At 42.5% G+C, this 19,335-nt stretch overlaps 2 non-coding genes across 2 annotated transcripts; both read left to right on the forward strand.

The window, feature by feature from the left end:
* Nucleotides 1–14,746: 14,746 nt before the first annotated feature.
* On the forward strand, nucleotides 14,747–14,836 carry LOC149467480 (small nucleolar RNA SNORD88). Its single transcript, XR_016311924.1, has one exon. It is a non-coding gene; the product is annotated as a small nucleolar RNA SNORD88 (small nucleolar RNA).
* A 2,718-nt stretch (nucleotides 14,837–17,554) lies between these two features.
* On the forward strand, nucleotides 17,555–17,645 carry LOC149467481 (small nucleolar RNA SNORD88). Its single transcript, XR_016311926.1, has one exon. It is a non-coding gene; the product is annotated as a small nucleolar RNA SNORD88 (small nucleolar RNA).
* The last annotated feature ends 1,690 nt before the right edge of the window (nucleotides 17,646–19,335 follow it).

Consider the following 19,335-nt stretch of genomic DNA (forward strand, 5'->3'; position numbering starts at 1 on the left):
TATAATAAATCCCAACAAATCAATGGCACTCAACATCTCCCTTCTCCCTAAAGAGCTGGCCCACCTGAAACAGATCCTTCCATTTCCCTGGTCACAACACCATATCCCTTTCTTGGGAATCAAATTGACACCCAATCTGTCAGATCTTTATGCAACTAACTACACTCTGATGCTAAATCACCTCTCTGCTCTTTTGACCAAGTGGTCCTCCCTACCCCTCACATGGCTAGGTAGAATTGCAGTTATAAAGATGTCAATCCTCCCAAAAATTTATACCTGTTCAGAGTCCTCCCAGTCCCAGTACCCTCTCACTACCTTCACACAATGCAGCGCCGCATTTCCTCCTACGTTTGGGTCAATGCCCGTCCTCGTATACCCCGCTCCACCTTATATCGCTCCAATCTCAATGGAGGTCTAGGCCTCCCTGATATTGATAAATATTACCAAGCAGCACACCTAGCGCAGCTGCCAAAATACCATGCGACCTCTGAAATTCCCCAGTGGGTGGTCCTTGAATCGATAGAGAGCGATCCCCTTTCTACTGCTAACTTACTTTGGTTAAGGCCAGTAGACCGCCGTTCAATAACCAACCCCATTACCTCCCACTTCTAATCATTATGGGACAAACTGAAAACCCGCTATCTCCTCCAATCGCCACATAACCCCTTGCTCTTGTTTCTTCGAAACCCAGCCTTTCCCCCGGCTTGGCAGACACCCCTCTCATTCAAAGCATAGACCTCTGCTAACCTGCTCCGTACACACCATTTCCTACAGAGAAATAAGTTTAAATCCTTTGCCTCACTACGGGAAACTTATAACCTCCCAGCTTCCAAAATATTTAGATACTTACAGCTACAGCACTTCTACGCCCTCTACGCAACAATAACCAGCCAACCTAACACCATGTCTCTCTTTGAACGGGCATGTTGCAAAGACCCACACAGGCGTGGTCTCATTTGATGCCTATACTCCCTCCTCACAACTTCGGTCACCACATCCCCCCCTCCTTACACCCATAGATGGGAAACTGACTTAGATAGGCAATTACACTCATCTGAGTGGGACCACATCTGGGCCAATACAAAATCATCTTCGCAGAACATTGTTGCTCTAGAAACCAATTATAAAGTCATAACACTATTTGGTCCCAGCGAGAATCACAAAATACACCCCTAATTACTCGCCCAATTGCTTTAGAGGCTGTACAGACCCAGGAACGCATTACCATATATGGTGGGATTGCCCAGTAGCTCAAACCTTCTGGGTTGAAATTTTCAACATGTTATCCACACTTAGCGCTACCAAGCTAAAACCCAATCCGACAACAGCCCTACTCAATCAACGCCCTCCTGGCATTTCCAATTCAGAATTCAAACTCCTTCTGCAAGTCACTACGGCAGCCAAGCAGGTCATTGCGAAATCCTGGAAATCCCCCTCTTTAAATATTACAGCTGTTAAATCCAGAATAACGCAAGCTATGATACACGCAAAGGTGGAAGCCACAATTCTTGACACGATCCCTAAATTTTTAAATGTTTGGAGTCCCTGGGTAGAGTGTTTCCTCCCGCCTAACTTTGACGAATCTCTTCTTCTCCCTTGATTTGTATACAGTACACCTTGGACACTGCTCATGACCCACCTCATATGGTGCATAGATGTCGCCATGCTCTTATCTACCGTTCATGGAGTCATTGCTGTTGCTCTTTATTTCCTCCCCCCCTTTTTCCTCTCCCACTCCCCTTCGATCCTCCTCTAAATCTCCTCAACCTTTCACAATGTTCCAGTGAGTCATTATCCCATCTGATCAAATTTACGAAATCTATTGCTAACAACTCCTACTCATTTGCTATCACCAGAAACTTAGCATTGTTTTTGTGATCTTCTCTTTCCTCCTTATCATAAGGACATTGACGCTGTGATTTTTATTCCCTATGTTTTGTTGTTAGTACAATGCCTAATGTATACTGGTAATGTCTCTCTGTCCTTGTTACATTGCTTCATTATTAATAAAGTGCTTGAACAAGAAAAATGCAAAACGCATCAAAAACACGGCAAATACACAAAATGCACCACAAAAAGCAATGCAAAAACGTATCAAACGCAAAGATCCCTGTCCTCTGCCTCTACAGTGGTGATCCCTGTCCTCCTTCCTACCAGTGGTGACCCCTGTCCTCTGCCCTGCCAGCAGTGACCCCTGTCCTCTGCTTTGCAAGCATTGACCTCTGTGCTCAGCTCGTCCCCTGCTGACCTTCCATCCTTTGCCCTGCTGACTCCCTGTACTGCCCTGCTGACCCATGTACACTGCTCTAAAAACCAATAGCCTCTGTACACTGCCCTACAAACTGCCGATCCTATCCTTTGCCCTGCTGACTCCCTGTACACTTCCCTGCTGACCTCCCATCTTCTGCCCCCCTGACATTTTTTTACTACACACCCACATCAGACAGGCTAGATCTGACCCTGCTGTGAAAGCGAACTGGAGATCTTCTCCACAGGCCTGCTGTCAAAATGTAAAAACTGCCGTGCAGGGCTCCACACACAAGGTCAAGTAATTTATTCAGTTTCCTGTGAATAAATAAATCCATTGCAGCTGGTAACTTATAGTTCTCAATGAACTGGGAGGGTGTAGTGAATATTTAATGAAGCGCTGACGTCTCACATCCATCCGCTCCGTGAGGATGTCGATGACGAAACACGTAGGGCGGAGCCTTTGGATGTGGCGTCAGCATGCCCCCAGTCCGCTTATATGGCGCATGTGCAGGCCAAGCTGGGTTTGCGTTATTTGTTTCATCACACATGCTGTTTATACTGGTGTCAGTCTGGACACCATTTTTTGTAAGTGCATTTTTTCATTAAATATTGATGTTTTTATTACATACTGCACCATGAGTTTTCACTTTTCTCTTCTGAGTGGCGGTCCGAACATTGTGGATACTAAATAGTCCTTGGAGTGGATATTCAGCCCCGCAGAGCATTACTCCTTGGAGTTCATCCTTTAAAGTTTCAAGTGTTGCTGTCACCATACTGATCATCGCTCCCACAGCAACAAGCGCTATATGCTGGTTTATCATATAATCAGCATATTGCTCTGGTGAGTTTTATTTACCCGATTTTGGTGGTGAATTCACTTGGTGATACATTTTTTGGACACAATTGATTATTTGAACACTAATAACACTTTGGACTTTTTTTGCTGGACTTTATTATTTACTATTTGTTTGTTTGATACACATTTGTATACATCTAAGCGCAGCCTGTTTTTGAAGTTCTGTATACCCTATATATTTCTTATAGGTTAGGTTTTGCAGCTTATTGTTTTGCATACATTTATCCGTGGTGCTGTTTCTATTCACTATAAGTAATGGTAATATGACGAAAAATGACAAACAATACATAAAAGTCCATAATCCAGGGATCCAAGGTAGAGTATGGTAGGCAAAGGCACCTCCCCATAGAGTGAAGCAGTTATCTGCAGGAGATAAAACCGGACAGAAGGGGACACCCCCTTCTGTCCATTTTTTTTCTTGGAAATCATGCCTAATGTGTGCCATATTATTATTATTATATAGTATTTATATAGCGCCAAAAGGTTTGCTCAGCGCTGTACAAAATAGTGGGGGACAGTACATGAGACAATACAGTAACAAAACAATATATGAGGGGTTCGAGGGCCCTGCTCTTTGGAGCTTACAATCTAGGAGGGAGGGGATAGTGGTACAGGAGGAAGTGGCTGTGGGGGATAGAGTGGAGGAGATCGGCTGTTAGGTGAGGGTGGGGTAGGCTTCCCTGAAGAGATGGGTTTTCAGGGTGCGCCTAAAGGTGAGGAGGGTAGGTGACAGTCTGATTGATTGGGGTAATGAGTTCCAGAGGATGGGGGAAGTCCTGGAGAAGTCCTGCAGTCGGGAGTGGGAGGAGGAGACCAGGGAGCTAGAAAGTAGGCGGTCTTGTGAGGAGCAAAGAGTACGGGTTGGGTGGTATTTGGGTATCAGGTCAGTGAGGTAGTTTGGGGCAGTGTTATGAATGGCTTTGTACGTCAATGTTAGTAGTTTGAATTTAATGCGTTGGGCAATCGGAAGCCAGTGGAGGGATTGGCAGAGGGGGGTGGCTGATGCGGAGCGGTTGGTAAGGTGGATGAGTCTGGCCGCTGAGTTCAGGATAGACTGAAGCGAGGATAGTTTATGATGAGGTAGGCCAGTGAGGAGGGAGTTGCAATAGTCAAGTCGTGAGATAATAAGGGAGTGAACGAGTTGTTTAGTAGTGTCTGGGGTTAGGAACGTATGTATTTTGGAGATGTTGTGGAGGTCGAGCCTGCATGAGTTTGCCAGCGATTGGACATGGGGTTGGAAGGACAGATTTGAGTCTAGAGTGACACCTAGGACTTTGGCTTGCGCGGTGGGACTGATGGTGGCTTTGTTGGTCGTGATGGAGAGGGTAGGGGGGGCGCGGGCTGGGGGGAAAATTTGGAGCTCGGTTTTGGAAAGGTTTAATTTGGGGAAGTGGAGCGACAGTCTGATATGTCGTTCAGTAGGCGGGTGATACGGGCAGAGACGGGAGGGGTGGAGAGGTAGATTTGCGTGTCGTCGGCGTAGAGGTGGTAGTTGAAGCAGTGGGAGTGTATCAGTTGGCCAAGGGAGGAGGTGTAGATGGAGAAGAGAAGGGGCCCAAGGACAGAGCCTTGGGGGACCCCAAAAGAGAGGGGGAGAGAGGGGGAGGTGGCAGCGTTATAGGTAACGCTGAAGGAGTGTTGGGATAGATAGGAGGAGAGCCAGGAGAGAGTCTCTGATGCCAAGGGAGTATAGTTTATTGAGGAGGGGGTGGTCAACTGTGTCGAAGGACGCGGAGAGGTCGAGGAGTAGGAGGACTGAGTAGTGGCCATTAGCTTTGGCGGTTAGTAGGTCGTTAGTGATTTTGAGTAGGGCGGTTTCGGTGGAGTGTAGGGGACGGAAGCCAGACTGTAGTGGATCGAGGAGGTTGTTTTCATTGAGGTGGGAGCTTAGGCAATTGTAGACCAAGCGCTCAAGGAGCTTGGATGTAAATGGCAGCAGGGAGATGGGTCTAAGGTTGCTCAGTTTGGTGGGGTCCAGGGAGGGTTTTTGAGTATATGAGATCAGCGTTATTGGTTATCCTTCCCTAGAAAGCTGTTCTGGATTTAGCACAATGGGCTTCATTCACAAAAGCAGATCGCAGGTGATATTTAGGTGATCTGACACATTTTCTTTAAATATCGCATGTGATCCTGAAACTGTCAATTCACCATACCGTAGTGCGGGATTTACCAAAAAAACTGTCAAAATACCGCATAAAAAGGGGTTAAAGTCAGTTCACAGAAGGAAATAAATAATTAAATGCACCTAACAAAAGTGTTCTATTTTAACTGGCTGTTAAGGAGACGGAGTCAATGCATATGCTTCTGTCAATGGGGCATGACTGAAAAAGGTCAGCCGATTGGCATCTGATCAGAGAGCGCTGACTGGTGTCTGGCGGGGGACACAATAGCACTGTGGGGGAGATCTCTGTACTAACACTGCTTTTGTTAGTACAGAGATCTGTCCATTTTTGTTTTGTTTTTTTTCCCATTCAGCCTACTGGGGAGAATGGGAAAAAACCAGATAGTGTGCACGGGGCATTCGATTTACCATAAACTATGTATTATGAAGACCTGCCTGATTGGATACCAATGCAATGAATTGCTTAGGTCTATCCTCATCTTATTATAGCTTTGATAAATCTAAAGGAAAGTGTAGAATCAGATTGTATAGTGTAGGGTCAACTTTAGGAAGATCATACACTGTACAATCTCCTTTCAGATAACCATACAATATACAATCTGATACAATCATCTTTATATCCACCATCACTTACACAGTAGACTTGCCAGATTTGATACAAATGCAAAGTAATATTTAGGTGTGTCCTCATATGATATAGTTTTGGTAAATCTAAAGGAGATTGTACAGAATAGTCAGAGAGTGTATGGCCAGCTTGTCCACATCTTGCTGCTCTCATTCAACAAACAGGAGAAGGTGATTCCGGCTTCTACAGATTCTGCTCTCCCCATTCATTCATATCCTTACTCTAGTTAGCTGTCTTCCATATTGCCTGTTTGCAAGAAAACAAAATACGGCACTTTCTTTGCAGGTGGGGTATGGATTTTTGCAATATATTAGGATTTTTGGTGAACTATAATAGGTTCTTTTTGCAGCATCACACATTATCCTAAACCTCTCGCCTCCTGTATAAACCCTGAGACAGGCAGTGTGGAGGGCACTCGCTGGGGACTTCACATGTTCATATATAAAAGCCTGGAGACGGGTTTGTCTTTCTTTCACATGGCTGGTGGGGAGTTGGCTGTTTAGGTATGGTGGATGCTTTGTATGGGGAGTGCAGACAGCAGTGGGGGGTGGTGAGTCTCCTGGAGGCTCTTACTGGGATCTGTACTAACAATGACTGCCTGGGGGAGGGGAGAGTGTTGTTCTGGGTTTAGGTCGGTGTTAAAATGAACGTGGCCTCCTATGGAGATCTTATTTTAGTGGGTTAAAGTTTTTCTAACTGGCAGAGGCTTGTTTGTGACGTTTCCTGTAGATCAAATCTGCAGGAACACTTCTAATGTTTATGGCAGTACATGTGTTGTCGTGCTTTGCACATTTATAACCATGGCCTGTCTGCCCTTCATGTGCCAAAAAACCTCCAGGCCACTTTTTGTGTATGTGTTTTTTTTTTTTTTTTTGTTTTTTTTTTTGTATCTTTTCCATTGTGCATTTTGTCATGCGTTATGTGCAAAACAATTCCGGCTTAGGTTACCATTAACAATATGAAGCTGGCCTCATTTCCTTATAGAGGAGAAAAGTCTGATCTTTCGCTCAGATCTGCAGGCTACAGAAGTTTCAGGATGGGGGGAGGAGGGGAGTTTTTGTGATTGTAGGATACTTTGTAACCCTTTCACTGCCCCATGCTGTATATCTATCTCCATCTTGTCTGTGTCCATTGCAATAGCTTTATGCACACAAGGCATTTGCTTTTCTCTCTTGAATAATAACGTTCTTCCTAGCAGGAGGGGAAAAAAAACAATATTTTTGTGCTGTTTACAGAAATGTACTACTCTTTGACATGGTTTCCTATGGGACGCGTTCACACCTATGCGTTTTGAGCGGCTTCATTTTGTAAAGGGCCAGGGACACGAAACGTGTGGGTTTTTTTTTTTTCCCCCGATAGACTTCAATTGAGACACTGCTGAAGACACATGTAGTGTGTTTGATGCATTTAGTGTTTTTAATCTGCCAAGCAACAAGTTGGCCCCAAAAAAGCATTAAAAATGAAAAACGCATCAAACGTGTTCAAAGAATGCAAAATGTACTGCATCAAGTGCTGGGGCATTATTATTTTTATACAGGATTTATTTAGCGCCAACAGTTTGCTCAGCGCTTTACAATATAATGGGAGACAATACAGCAACAATACAGTTCAATAGTTATTCATTTAATTGCTCAGAAGAATTTATTCTGGTCATTGAAATGGATTTAACAATTGATGCACCAAAGGTTGCATGTGTCAAGCATTTTTTTTTTTTTGTCTACCAAAGCACTGCTGCTTTTGGACACTAGTGTTTTGGTTTTTTTTTTCTGCCTCAGACACAGGCTAACAAGGAAGGGCATTTAGAGGCAAGAAAAAAAGCTTGACTCCCCTATAAGCAGCATTATAATGCACAAGGCCTTGCACGTCCTGCATATTTTTCTTCCATCTTTTAACTCTTTTGCTGCCAGGTCCGTGGGGGGTTAACACAATCTAGAGGCTGCAGACATCGGTATTGTCTGAAACGGACAGGCAGAAGCAGTCAGGCAACCGTGCTGCCACCCAACTGCTTCCACACACGCTCCCCGTAATGGTGCAACCCCCACCATGTAATCTAGGCTCTGCTTGCCCATCTGTGAGCCCAGGCCTCACATGGCGAGTGGATGGGAGGGAGAACAGACCCATGTCTACTTCCCTTCGTGTGTGTGTGTGTTTTCTCAATACATTGAGAACCTGCCACCAAAAATCACATAGGGGACAGGTGGAGGTGGGATTATGGTGTGGGGTTGTTTTTCAGGGGTTGGGCTTGGGCCCTTAGTTCCAGTGAAGGGAACTCTTAAGGCGTCGGCATACCGAGACATTTTGGACAATTTCATGCTCCCAACTTTGTGGGAACAGTTTGGGGATGGCCCCTTCCTGTTCCAACATGGCTGCACATCAGTGCACAAAGCAAGGTCCATAAAGACCTGGATGAGCAAGTTTGGGGTGGAGGAACTTGACAGTCCTAACCTCAACTTGATGGAACACCTTTGGGATGAATTAGAGCGGAGACTGCAAGCCAGGCCTTCTCATCCAACATTAGTGCCTGATCTCACAAATGTGCTTCTGGAAGAATGGTCAAATCTTCCCTTACACATGCCTAAACCTTGCGGACAGCCTTCCCAGAAGCGTTGCCGCTGTTATAGCTGCAAAGGGTGGGCCAACTCAATATTGAACCCTACGGAGTAAGACTGGGATGCCTTTAAAGTTCATGTGCATGTAAAGGCAGGCAGCCCAGTACTTTTGGCTATATAGCATATTTACACGGTGCAACCTTGTCTCTTATATTTTACTGTTCAGTTGGGTAATTTTATTGCGTTTGCCCTTCACTCAAGAGGTTTTTTACTGAAATTTTGTGGAAATGTAGCTCCAATATTTTTCTCTCACGATAACTTTTATTCTCTAGGGTATCTGCTTTCAGAAAATATATAATGTTCAGGAAAGCATAGCGTAAAATTGTTCAACACAAAGTAAAGAACATGAACACAACGTTAAGACATGGATCTCTAATACACAATGTCTTCTAGAACTGTTAGCAATTTACAATGCAGAGATACATTTGTGCGTAGCATAAAATCCATACTAGCCATCAGGATAGTATACACTTGGAGGGGAGCTACTTGAGAAAGGGTATAAAGTAATTTTCAAGGCAATAGATCAAGAATAGACCAGTATTTTTAGAGCAGCATTTGGAAGCATAAAAAGTACCCCAAAAGTGCATTCAGAGAGGAGCTTATGAGAATTGTGTAAATTTATTTCAGTGACCAAGAAAAAATTATTAGTCTGGCTAGTAGAATGTGTTAACGCTCATTAACACTGTACACTTATGAACATGTGTTTTTGTGTACTAAAACTAGCAATTTTTGCACTTTTATTTAAGTCTCCTGGCAGAAAGATCCAGTGTTGATGGGAGTATTTTCTTTCAATCTTCTTTTTTTATTAAAAAAAAAAAAGAGTAGGCTAACAGATTACATACAAAAAGGCTTGGCCAAGCATCGGAAAAGTCTCAGTGGGCCATACAAAACAGAGGACCAATAAACATCAAAGTATCATAGGATCTGTGGTTGACCACCCCTAAAAAAAAAACAAAACGGGATAATCTACAGTGCCTTGGAAAAAAATATTCATACTCCTTGACATTTTCCACATTTTGTCATATTACAACCAAAAACTTAAATGTCTTTTATTGGTATTTTATGTGATAGACCAACACAAAGTGGAGATGAAATGGTTAATGTACAAGTAGTATCTGGTACACATTACCAAGCTATGGTGTCCTTTTATGAAACGGATCAGTGATGATCCTGAGGATCGTTGCTGATCTCCGATCATTAGTGGTTTAGGAAACAGATCATCAGCAGAGAACATGTTCTCTGTTGATCTCCGCACACAGATGGCCAGAATATGAAGGAGTGATGTCAGTCCTTCACTGGCTATCTGTGTTCTCCCTCCAGATTCTCCAGCGCAGAGCTGGAGAATTGGAGAAACTGCAAACGAAGCACAAGGCCTTGCATGTCCTGCATATTTTTCTTCCATCTTTTAACTCTTTTGCTGCCAGGTCCGTGGGGGGGGGGGGGGGGGTTAACACAATCTAGAGGCTGCAGACATCGGTATTGTCTGAAACGGACAGGCAGAAGCAGTCAGGCAACCGTGCTGCCACCCAAATGCTTCCACACACGCTCCCCGTAATGGTGCAACCCCCACCATGTAATCTAGGCTCTGCTTGCCCATCTGTGAGCCCAGGCCTCACATGGCGAGTGGATGGGAGGGAGAACATTTTCCACATTTTGTCATATTACAACCAAAAACTTAAATGTCTTTTATTGGTATTTTATGTGATAGACCAACACAAAGTGGAGATGAAATGGTTAATGTACAAGTAGTATCTGGTACACATTACCAAGCTATGGTGTCCTTTTATGAAACAGATCAGTGATGATCCTGAGGATCGTTGCTGATCTCCGATCATTAGTGGTTTAGGAAACAGATCATCAGCAGAGAACATGTTCTCCGTTGATCTCAGCACACAGATGGCCAGTATATGAAGGAAACGAAGCAGCGATAATTTATTTTTAGTAAACAGTTTGACTGATCTTACTGTAATCTTGCGAGATTATAGTAAAAGTAGCCGTTTTCCAGCGTTGAAAGTGTTTGTAGATCGCGCCTCTTCTTTCAGAGAACTGACCTACACTGCTTCATAAAAAGGCATTCAGAGGAGAACTGTGTTCCCTGAGAATGCTGGAGAGCTGAGCAGCGGTCATTTACTGCTGCATGATAAAAGGACACCTAAATGTCTTAACCGCCTCAAACCAGTAGGGGTTTTATCATCAAAGTGGGGTGTCTTTTCCAAAAGGGATCATTCTTTGGATGTCCTGTCATTTTATTTTAACAGGGAAACAATTAAATTTCCTTTTTATGAAGTAGAAACTTAAAAGAACACAATAGTAATGTCCAGGGACGGACTGATAACTCGTGGGGCCCCCCAGGCAATAGGGGATCATGGGGCCCATGTGTCCTTGCCCAAACTCAAAAGCCTATGAAAAAAGTACCAGGGCATCTCATGGGGCCCCCTACTGACCTCAGCGCAGTGCCAGTTTCCAAATGGTCAGTCCGCCCCTGGTTATGTCATACCACCAAAAGATCTTTCAAATATAGAATTCATATGGGTACAGTAAATGTTGCATGATTGTAATTTGTCCAACTATTCCATCACTGCTAATTGACTGTATAAGATAGGATTGTATGAGGGGCGTTTAAGTCAAACCGGGACTTTTCATTTTACAGGTATAAAAAGGATGCTAGCATGGTGGTACTACACACAGTAGTAAGTGGCAAGTGTGTCCTATTACGCATTGGGTGGCGCACATGACACGGGTCCTGAGACGTTAATCAAGATGGCAGACAACAGTGTTAGTGCATGCATGGAACAGCGTGTGGTGATGAAGTTTCTTGTGAACGAGGGTGTAAAACCCATAGATATTTACAGAAGACTTCAAGCACAGTACGGCGATGAGACGATCAGCCGCAGTAAGACATTTGAATGGTGTAAACGTTTCAAAAATGGCCGAACATCAGTCAGTGACAATCCTGGCCGTGGTGGTTCCCAGCCCACAGCAGTAATTCCTGTGAACATTCAGCTTGTGAAACACCTCATTCTGGATAATCAACGCATAACCTGTCATGAAATTGCACAAGAGACAAATCTTTCTGTGGGAACAGTGAACACAATCATTCATGAACATTTGCATTTTCAAAAACTTGGTGCATGCTGGGTATCAAGACAGCTTTCCACTTTTGTCCAGAACAGAAGTGTTGAAATCTGCAGTACGTTGAAGGAGCATTTTGATAGGGAAGGACAGGATTTTCTGGATCATGTCATTACATGTGAAGAATCCAAGGCACATAATTTCACTCTGGAATCAAAACAAGCATCAAAGCGGCAGAAGCATGTGCACTCGCCACCACCAAAAAAATTTGTGTCTGCAGGTAAAGTGATGTCATGTGTTTTCTGGGACAACACATTTACTTGAGCCATTTTTACATTTCTTTAGTTACTTCATAGTTTTCATGCCTAGGCAAATGTCATACATCCCAGGAGTCTTAAGGAGGTGAGGAGGGCTTTAGTCAGCCAAGCACACCCCCCTGCCAGTGCCATTATTTAAGGGCAGATGGATTTCAGGAAGTAATACTACTTTAATCACCTGCCCTTACTCAAGATGGCCACAGCCATCAGGTGTTTTCCGGCAGCCAATATATTGGCGCATTGCTAAAATTATCAGGCAAAAATGGGGTTAATGGCGTTTTACCGGTGGAAGAGAGAAGAGGTGCCAATAACTGACTTCAATGCAAAATCGCCTCTGAGTTTAATTTGAATTTTTATTTTCTGTCCAATTTTTATGGGTTACTTTCAACAAGTTGTTTTACGTTACTGGATTTTAATTTTTTTAATTCATATTCATTTAAATTCATATTATAATTCTAAAAATATATTTTTACTGTATTTTGATTTTTGGCTAAGTGAAAATTCTGAATCTAACCTGAAAATTCAGAATGCAGTGTGGTTTTATTTATTTTGTTCCTTAGTGATTTCTCAGCAAAATACAGCATGGAGACATGGATTGATGGAGTTTGCTCTGAATATTGAAAATTAATTACTGTAGTTTTTGGTTTGCGGCATTCAATGTAGTTCTGCTTTAACATAACTTCACCCAAAAGGGACATTTTTTTTGTGTTTTAGGTCCTAGTTTTGACGGGTACCTGCTTCTGCTCTGATCGCCCAGGCGATTTAAGTGGAATTTCAGACCCCCTTTACCCACAGCTTTCTGGGACACATCACAGGTCCCAGAAGGCTGTGCGACCAATCACAAAAGCGCAGCACAGCATGCGCAGTAGGGGGCTGGCTGTGAAGCTGCAATCTGTCAATCTGCTTCCCACACTAAAGATGTCAGCACCTGAAGTCCTAGTGAAGAGAGTGAGGACAGTGCTGGATTTATAGACATGAGTGTCCATTTTATTAAATCAGCAGCTACAAATACAATTTTTTTTTTTTCTACTAGAATAGAACTGCTTTTAATGAGACCTCAGGGGTCCCAGACCCCTAATGTCCCCCATGCACTCCCTCCATGCAGAATGAAGACTAGAAGCTCTGACTTGTAGTTTTCCTGGCCACGTCAGCCAAGGTTTGACTGACAGCTCTGAACTTGGATGTGCTCAGAACTTCTGGCTTCATACCTCACATGGGAGTTCACTGATCTCACTGCTCACCTGATGGTTTTTAGTAGTAGCTGGGATTCCAGGAGAGAAGGGCAAGCTCAGGGCACGGCTACTACAAAGCTGGCAGCCAGCTGAGAAAACAAAGCTCATGGCTGCTATTGCAGCTTTTAAAGTCCTGTAAAGGGTAAATGCTGCAAGATTGCGGTTTAATCAGAATCCTGTGCCCCTTTCACTTTTGTTGGGGTTAGCTACTCTACCTTTATGATTTTAGTATTACTCTCTGGACGCTGTTGTCCACTCAATTCTATTTTGCAATCTTATTACATTTTCCATATTTATTGGAAAAAATTGGAATTCAAAACTCCATATGTGTTGTATTTTTCTGGCTGCCTTGTGCTGTTCTATGGCTTCTACATCACTGTCAAATGACAGCAAAGGATGTGTAAAGAGATGCACCTGAGAACCGATGAGTTTAAGACTGGGTTCACACTGATGCGATGTGGGAAATGCTACGAATCCTGTGCGTTTCCCGCATCACAATGCAGCATTCATGTGATCTGGTGCAGGTGTCTGTTAAATTAATGACGCCCCAAGACAGATCACAAAACACTATTCAAGTGCAGGTAAAAAAGGTCCTGCACCTTTTTGGCACAGCTGTGATGAGATTTGATCCACACAAAATGTTTGGCTCAAATCGCACTGCAGACATCACATGTAATTTGCACAGAAATTGCACTGCATTCCTATGCAAATTACATGTGATGTCCCACACTGCTTGAGTGTCAACCCAGTCTAAGGGTTCAATTGCACACTGCAGTAGCTTCCCAGATATGAAGTAACTAACCATACAGGCAGCACAGTGGCTAAATGGTTAGCACTTCCACCTGGCAGTACTTGGGTCGTTGGTTTGAATCCCAACCATGCACCACCTGCCTGGAGTTTGCATGTTCTTGTGCCTGCGTGGGTTTCCTCTGGGTACTCCGGTTTCCTCCCACGCTCCAAAGACATGCTGGTAGGTTAATTGGATCCTGTCTAAATTGGCCCTAGTATATATGTAAGTTGGGGACCTTAGATTGTACACCCCTTGAGGGTTAGGGACTGATGTGAATGTACAATATATATGTAAAGTGCTGCGTAAATTGATGGCGCTGTAAAAGTACCTGAAATAAATAAAAAATTGGCACTGTAAAGGCTCTTTTTTTTTCAGATGGGAATGGATTGGTGGCTTTTTATTTGCCACCTTGGTAGGAATACCCCTAATCTTTGCATTCTAGCCAGTTCACACTAATAGTCACGTTTCTGTGTGCCTTCCCACACTGCATGGGAATGCACTGACCTTTCTAGAAGTGCATTGGTGCCATTGTTAGTGACACCCCAAATGTGTTTAACAAATGTAGCCACCAACCTGCATGGTACTATATTGTAATGTGATTTGTAAACTTAGCGCCAGCACTACAGTTTGTTCATTCCTGTGCATTTGGCAGCCCATTGAAATGGACTGGCAAAAACATGCATTCAAGTGTGAGCTGGCGCCTTATCCCCCTCCTGCTCCTTGTGGCATCTAGGATTGTTGAGTAGCTGACTTGATGCATTGTGCTTACAGGGAAGCTGTGGTCTGCAGGGTTTGGATGTACAGGATCTGTACACGTGTAGGAACCACAGCTTCCCAATGAGTGGGCCATATAATTGTAATAGCTTGTGTGATCTGTCCAAATGATGTTAGCACTGGGCTCTGAATTTGTATGAAAGATACCTGTGCCCCTCTGTCTTGACATGCAGAGGGCCTGAAGGACAGTACACATGCTAATTGTGACATGAATGATTAAGCTGTCAACACAATCTTTGCTACTTTGCAAATGCTAGAAAGTGCTTTGTACTGCATTTAAAAAGCTTTGAAGACTGCCTTATGTGAATTTTTTTTTTTTTTTTTTTTTTTCCTCCAGGTGACGGGTAATAGGGCAAATGCAGGAAAATGTCAGGTATGAGACTTTTAACCTCAATTCTCCCTCAATGTGTTTGTGTGGGTTTTTTTTTCTCCATTTACTTTTTTTACTGGGTTATCTATAAAAATATACATGCAAATACAGCAAGGTTCTTGAGTAGGGATCTGCTGCTGTGCACTTGGTCCCACACCACCATCTACTTCTGATGTCATCGGGAGCCAGCTTTCTCTTCTAGGTTCTTGCAGCCTCCAGATATGCATGTCATATGTTATCAGGTGGGTGGCTGCAAGAACCAGGGATACAGCTGACCCCCTTATCAGTTCATGTACTGTAGAGTAACCTGAAGGCCTTTTGTAATGCATGCGACTATCCCAAAAGTCTACAGACATGTTGATTATTATTATACAGTATTTATAAAGCACCAATAGTTTGCTCAGCGCTGTACATTACAAAAGGGGACAGAACATGTGACAGAACAATAACAATACAATGCAAAACATGAGGGGATCGAGGGCCCTGCTTTCACATCATTCTATCCTAGGTGAGGGTTCAAGTAGTGTGCATAGGGTTCCTTGAAAGTATATGAATCCTGTTCAAGTGTTAAGAAGGGGGTCCCTAGAGTTCTGAACAGCTATGCCTGAATTGCCATGATGCTTTTAATGGGTGGATTTAGGAATGCTGCACATTTGCTATTGTGAATCACTGGGTACACTAGGCTTGTGCCCCTATGGTCAGGCATCTGCCTGAACTTTTCAACTTCAAGGATGGGCTAGGGGTGAGGTCTGTACCATATCACAACTATAGTGTCCTTAAACCCTTTCAACAACAGTACTGAATTTGGATTGGATCCTATGTGGTTGTCAACATCTTCAGCTTTGACATAGTATTAGCACAGCACAATGCCCCGCTATAACCCATTTTGGCAACACCATTTATTGATGATTTGTCCCAGGTGAACAGTAATTATCTTGTATCAGAATCTTCTTCCCAGTTGGATAAATTTCGATTTGTGTTACCATTATACTGTAGGTGGAGATGGGAAGAGGACCTGGGACATCTCCAATGACACTTCAGAGGATATTCTTTAATTTACCCAGCTGGTAACTCAATTGCCCACAAAAAGCAGAACAAAGCTTTTTACAGTACAGAGTTTTACACTCAAGATTGGGTTATGTGCAAATTCTTTCAGTAACAGATGTGCTTGTCCACAGGGGAATCTTGTACACCTCTGACACTGCCCCAAATTGAAGAGTAATTGGGATGGGTGATTTCAATCTTTAATAACCGCCTTGCTATTAAATGCAAACCCACCAACCTGTGTTCCAGGTCATTAGTTTATCACATCAGGGAGGGGTCCTATCTCTTACCAGATCAGTTTACTGTCTGCAGGATGTTTGCTTTAAAATGGGTTTCTCAAACCCCCCTCTAAAGGACTTTAACAAGAACGCTGTATTGCATTTGAGAAACATACTATATATGAAATGCTATGTGCAGATTTGGTTCTAATGAACAGATCTAATGTGTCATTTCCTAAACTGTTGCTTTGTCGTCCACCGTACAGGTGTACCCAGTTTACAAATTTGATGCATTCTCCTGGACGTTTTTGTATTGCAAAAAATACTGAAACCGTTTCCCATAGGAATGCATTGAAAACAAATTAATCTGTTCCGGAGGTCAGAAATTTTTTTTTTTTCCCTTCACTATAGTGCAGAGAATCAGCTGTCCCTTCCTCTCCAGGTAAATTTCCTTTTAGTTTTCCCCAACAATGTTTGTTGTTTATTTCAAAAAAGAACCAAAAAGGAAAGTATCCTTTAGCTGCAGGGAAAGTGACAACTAATTCTGTGAGCCATAGTGAAGAGAAAAAAAAGCTGGCAATTGCATTTAAAAATCGGCAACAACATACACTTCGTATTGCAAAAAAAATTAGAATTCGTAAACCGAGGCATTATTTTCAATGGATTTTCATTCGTAAACCAAAAATTACATTAACTGAGGCATTCATAAACTGAGGTGCACCTGTAAACTCGTAGCATTGTGCCGCATTTATTTATTTCAAGTACTTGTATAGCGCCATCAATTTACGCAGCGCTTTTTACATATATAGTGTTACATTCACATCAGTCCCTAACCCTCAAGGGGTGTAGAATTGAAGGTCCCTAACTCCCATTCATACATGCACATACTAGGGCCAATTAACCTACCAGCATGTCTTTGGGTTTCCTCCTACACTCCAAACAGGCACAGGGAGAATATGCAAACTCCAGGCAGGTGGGGCTGTGGTTGGGATTCAAACCAATGACCCTAGTACTGCAAGGCAGAAGTGCTAACCGTTTAGCCCCTGTGCTGCAAATGTACTTGTGCCTTCATTGTACCTTCTCTTGTAATCTATGCTTGGTGGTGGAACATGCATGTGTTTTGAGATGTAGGTGGTTCTATTGTCCTGTGACAGATTGTCTTTGTAAATTGTTTAAAGTGCTTTAATACACAGCATCTGACTTAGAGGGGGTAGTAGTGATATGTAAAATGGTGGGGAAGGGTAATGGTCCACTAACTATTAATTGGTAGGCTGACAGTCTCAATGATGCTAGCACTGGGCTCTGAATATGTATGAAAGATGACCTGTGCTCCTCTGTCCTGACATGCAGAGGACCTGAGAGACAGTACATACATTAAGTGTACCCCACACCTCTGTTGGTAATGAACTACCACAGTGGAAAGGACTGGCTTAATTTAAGATGCGCACTTTTTTTTATGGACATATATTGAATATCCACTTGCCTCACAAATATTAATTTATAATTTGTAATTATGCAGTGTTTTAAGTATTGGTTGAATTCTACATAGGGAGGGCACAACAATATTCTTAACTTGTATCTTAACACACATTGTGGCCTTGCAATTGCTGGTATCTGAAGTGCCTACTTTAGGGCTTTAAATGCTTTCCTGAAGCAATATAGTATATCATTTTTTTTTTTTCTTAATACTTTTTTTTTTTTTTTTTTTTCAGGTGGCTGGTATATGGACTAGAAACTTTGGCATTTTTTTTTTGTCAGGTATGGAAGACATTTTAGTAGTTTCCTGTCTCAATGATGTTAGCACTGGGCTCTGAATCTGTATGAAAGATGACCTGTGCTCCTCTGTCCTGACATGCAGAGGACCTGAGGGACCATACACAACCACGATCTTGTCTGACATAGACACTTTTTAATACAAACCTTATGATCTTGCAAATGCTAGTGAGAAGTGACTTACATTTTAGTGAGCATTTAAAAACTTATTGAAACCCTTTTGTTTTCTAACTCTTCTTCTTTTCACTTCTCTAGGTGACTGGTTATATGGTCTACAACATCTTGAGGGTTTGTCAGGTATGGAAGATGTAACCTCTTGTTTTTCCCATAGTGGGCCATTTATCTGGTCTCAATATTGCTAGCGCACTAAGTTCTGGGTTTTTTGTAGTTGTACCTTTCTAAACTTGACATGCTGTGGACAGCTTGTTGGTTTAACTTCAAAGTTTGTGGTTATGGTTTTCTTGGAAGATACTGGAAATGGTTACTAATAAATTCAACTTTGTTTTCAGGGTTCTACAATCTTATACATGGTCTGAAGAAATTTCGTGCTGAAGATTCAGTCCACGAGCAAGTATTATGATGCATTGTAACTAGGGTTTTAGCTCAAAGTGAGTACCATATCATATTTACTGTATGCATAGCCTTGATTTAGGGTGGATGTTGACTACATGTGAGACCACAGGTAAGCTGACTAAATGGAGTGAACATGGTGTGGTATTGGAATTGGGGATGACTGGTGCTGCTTGGATTTATGTATGTGCCTGAACTGTAGATTTAGTGTAGCTGTTTTTATACCAAAGCAAATCTTGATTATGTTGTACTTGTTCATGACTAAAGTGTAATTGACTAAGGTATGTGTATTTGGTATACATGCAGCTATCTTCATGTATATGCTTGGTTGCTTTTGTGTGGTTTGAGTTTTTTTTTAATTTTCTTTTCCTTGCAATCAAACTGATGTAACTTTTATGCATTATCTACTCTATATTGCATGCATAAAGATTAATAAATCTGTTTTATGGAATGTTTGAAGAATTGGTCTTTCTTTCAATATGCTCTGTGCTAGATGAGGGTTGGTAACACTGTTGCCTGAAAGTGTGATTGTGCTAAGCTACCCATATCTACAAAATTTTCTAAAATCCTGTTTTTTTTTTTTTTTTGTTTTTTTTTTCCTACTTCTCTTATGGGTCACACAAGTGCACTTTGCTCAGACATTGCAGAGCCATTCCAGGCTCTAGAAGTATCCCAACCATATTGTGAAGATCCATCCAGCTGCCTAATACTGC

Source organism: Staurois parvus, unplaced genomic scaffold (genome assembly GCF_062004578.1).
Source record: "Staurois parvus isolate SC_StPar_1 unplaced genomic scaffold, SC_StPar_1.0 ptg000108l, whole genome shotgun sequence".
Taxonomy (NCBI): domain Eukaryota; kingdom Metazoa; phylum Chordata; class Amphibia; order Anura; family Ranidae; genus Staurois; species Staurois parvus.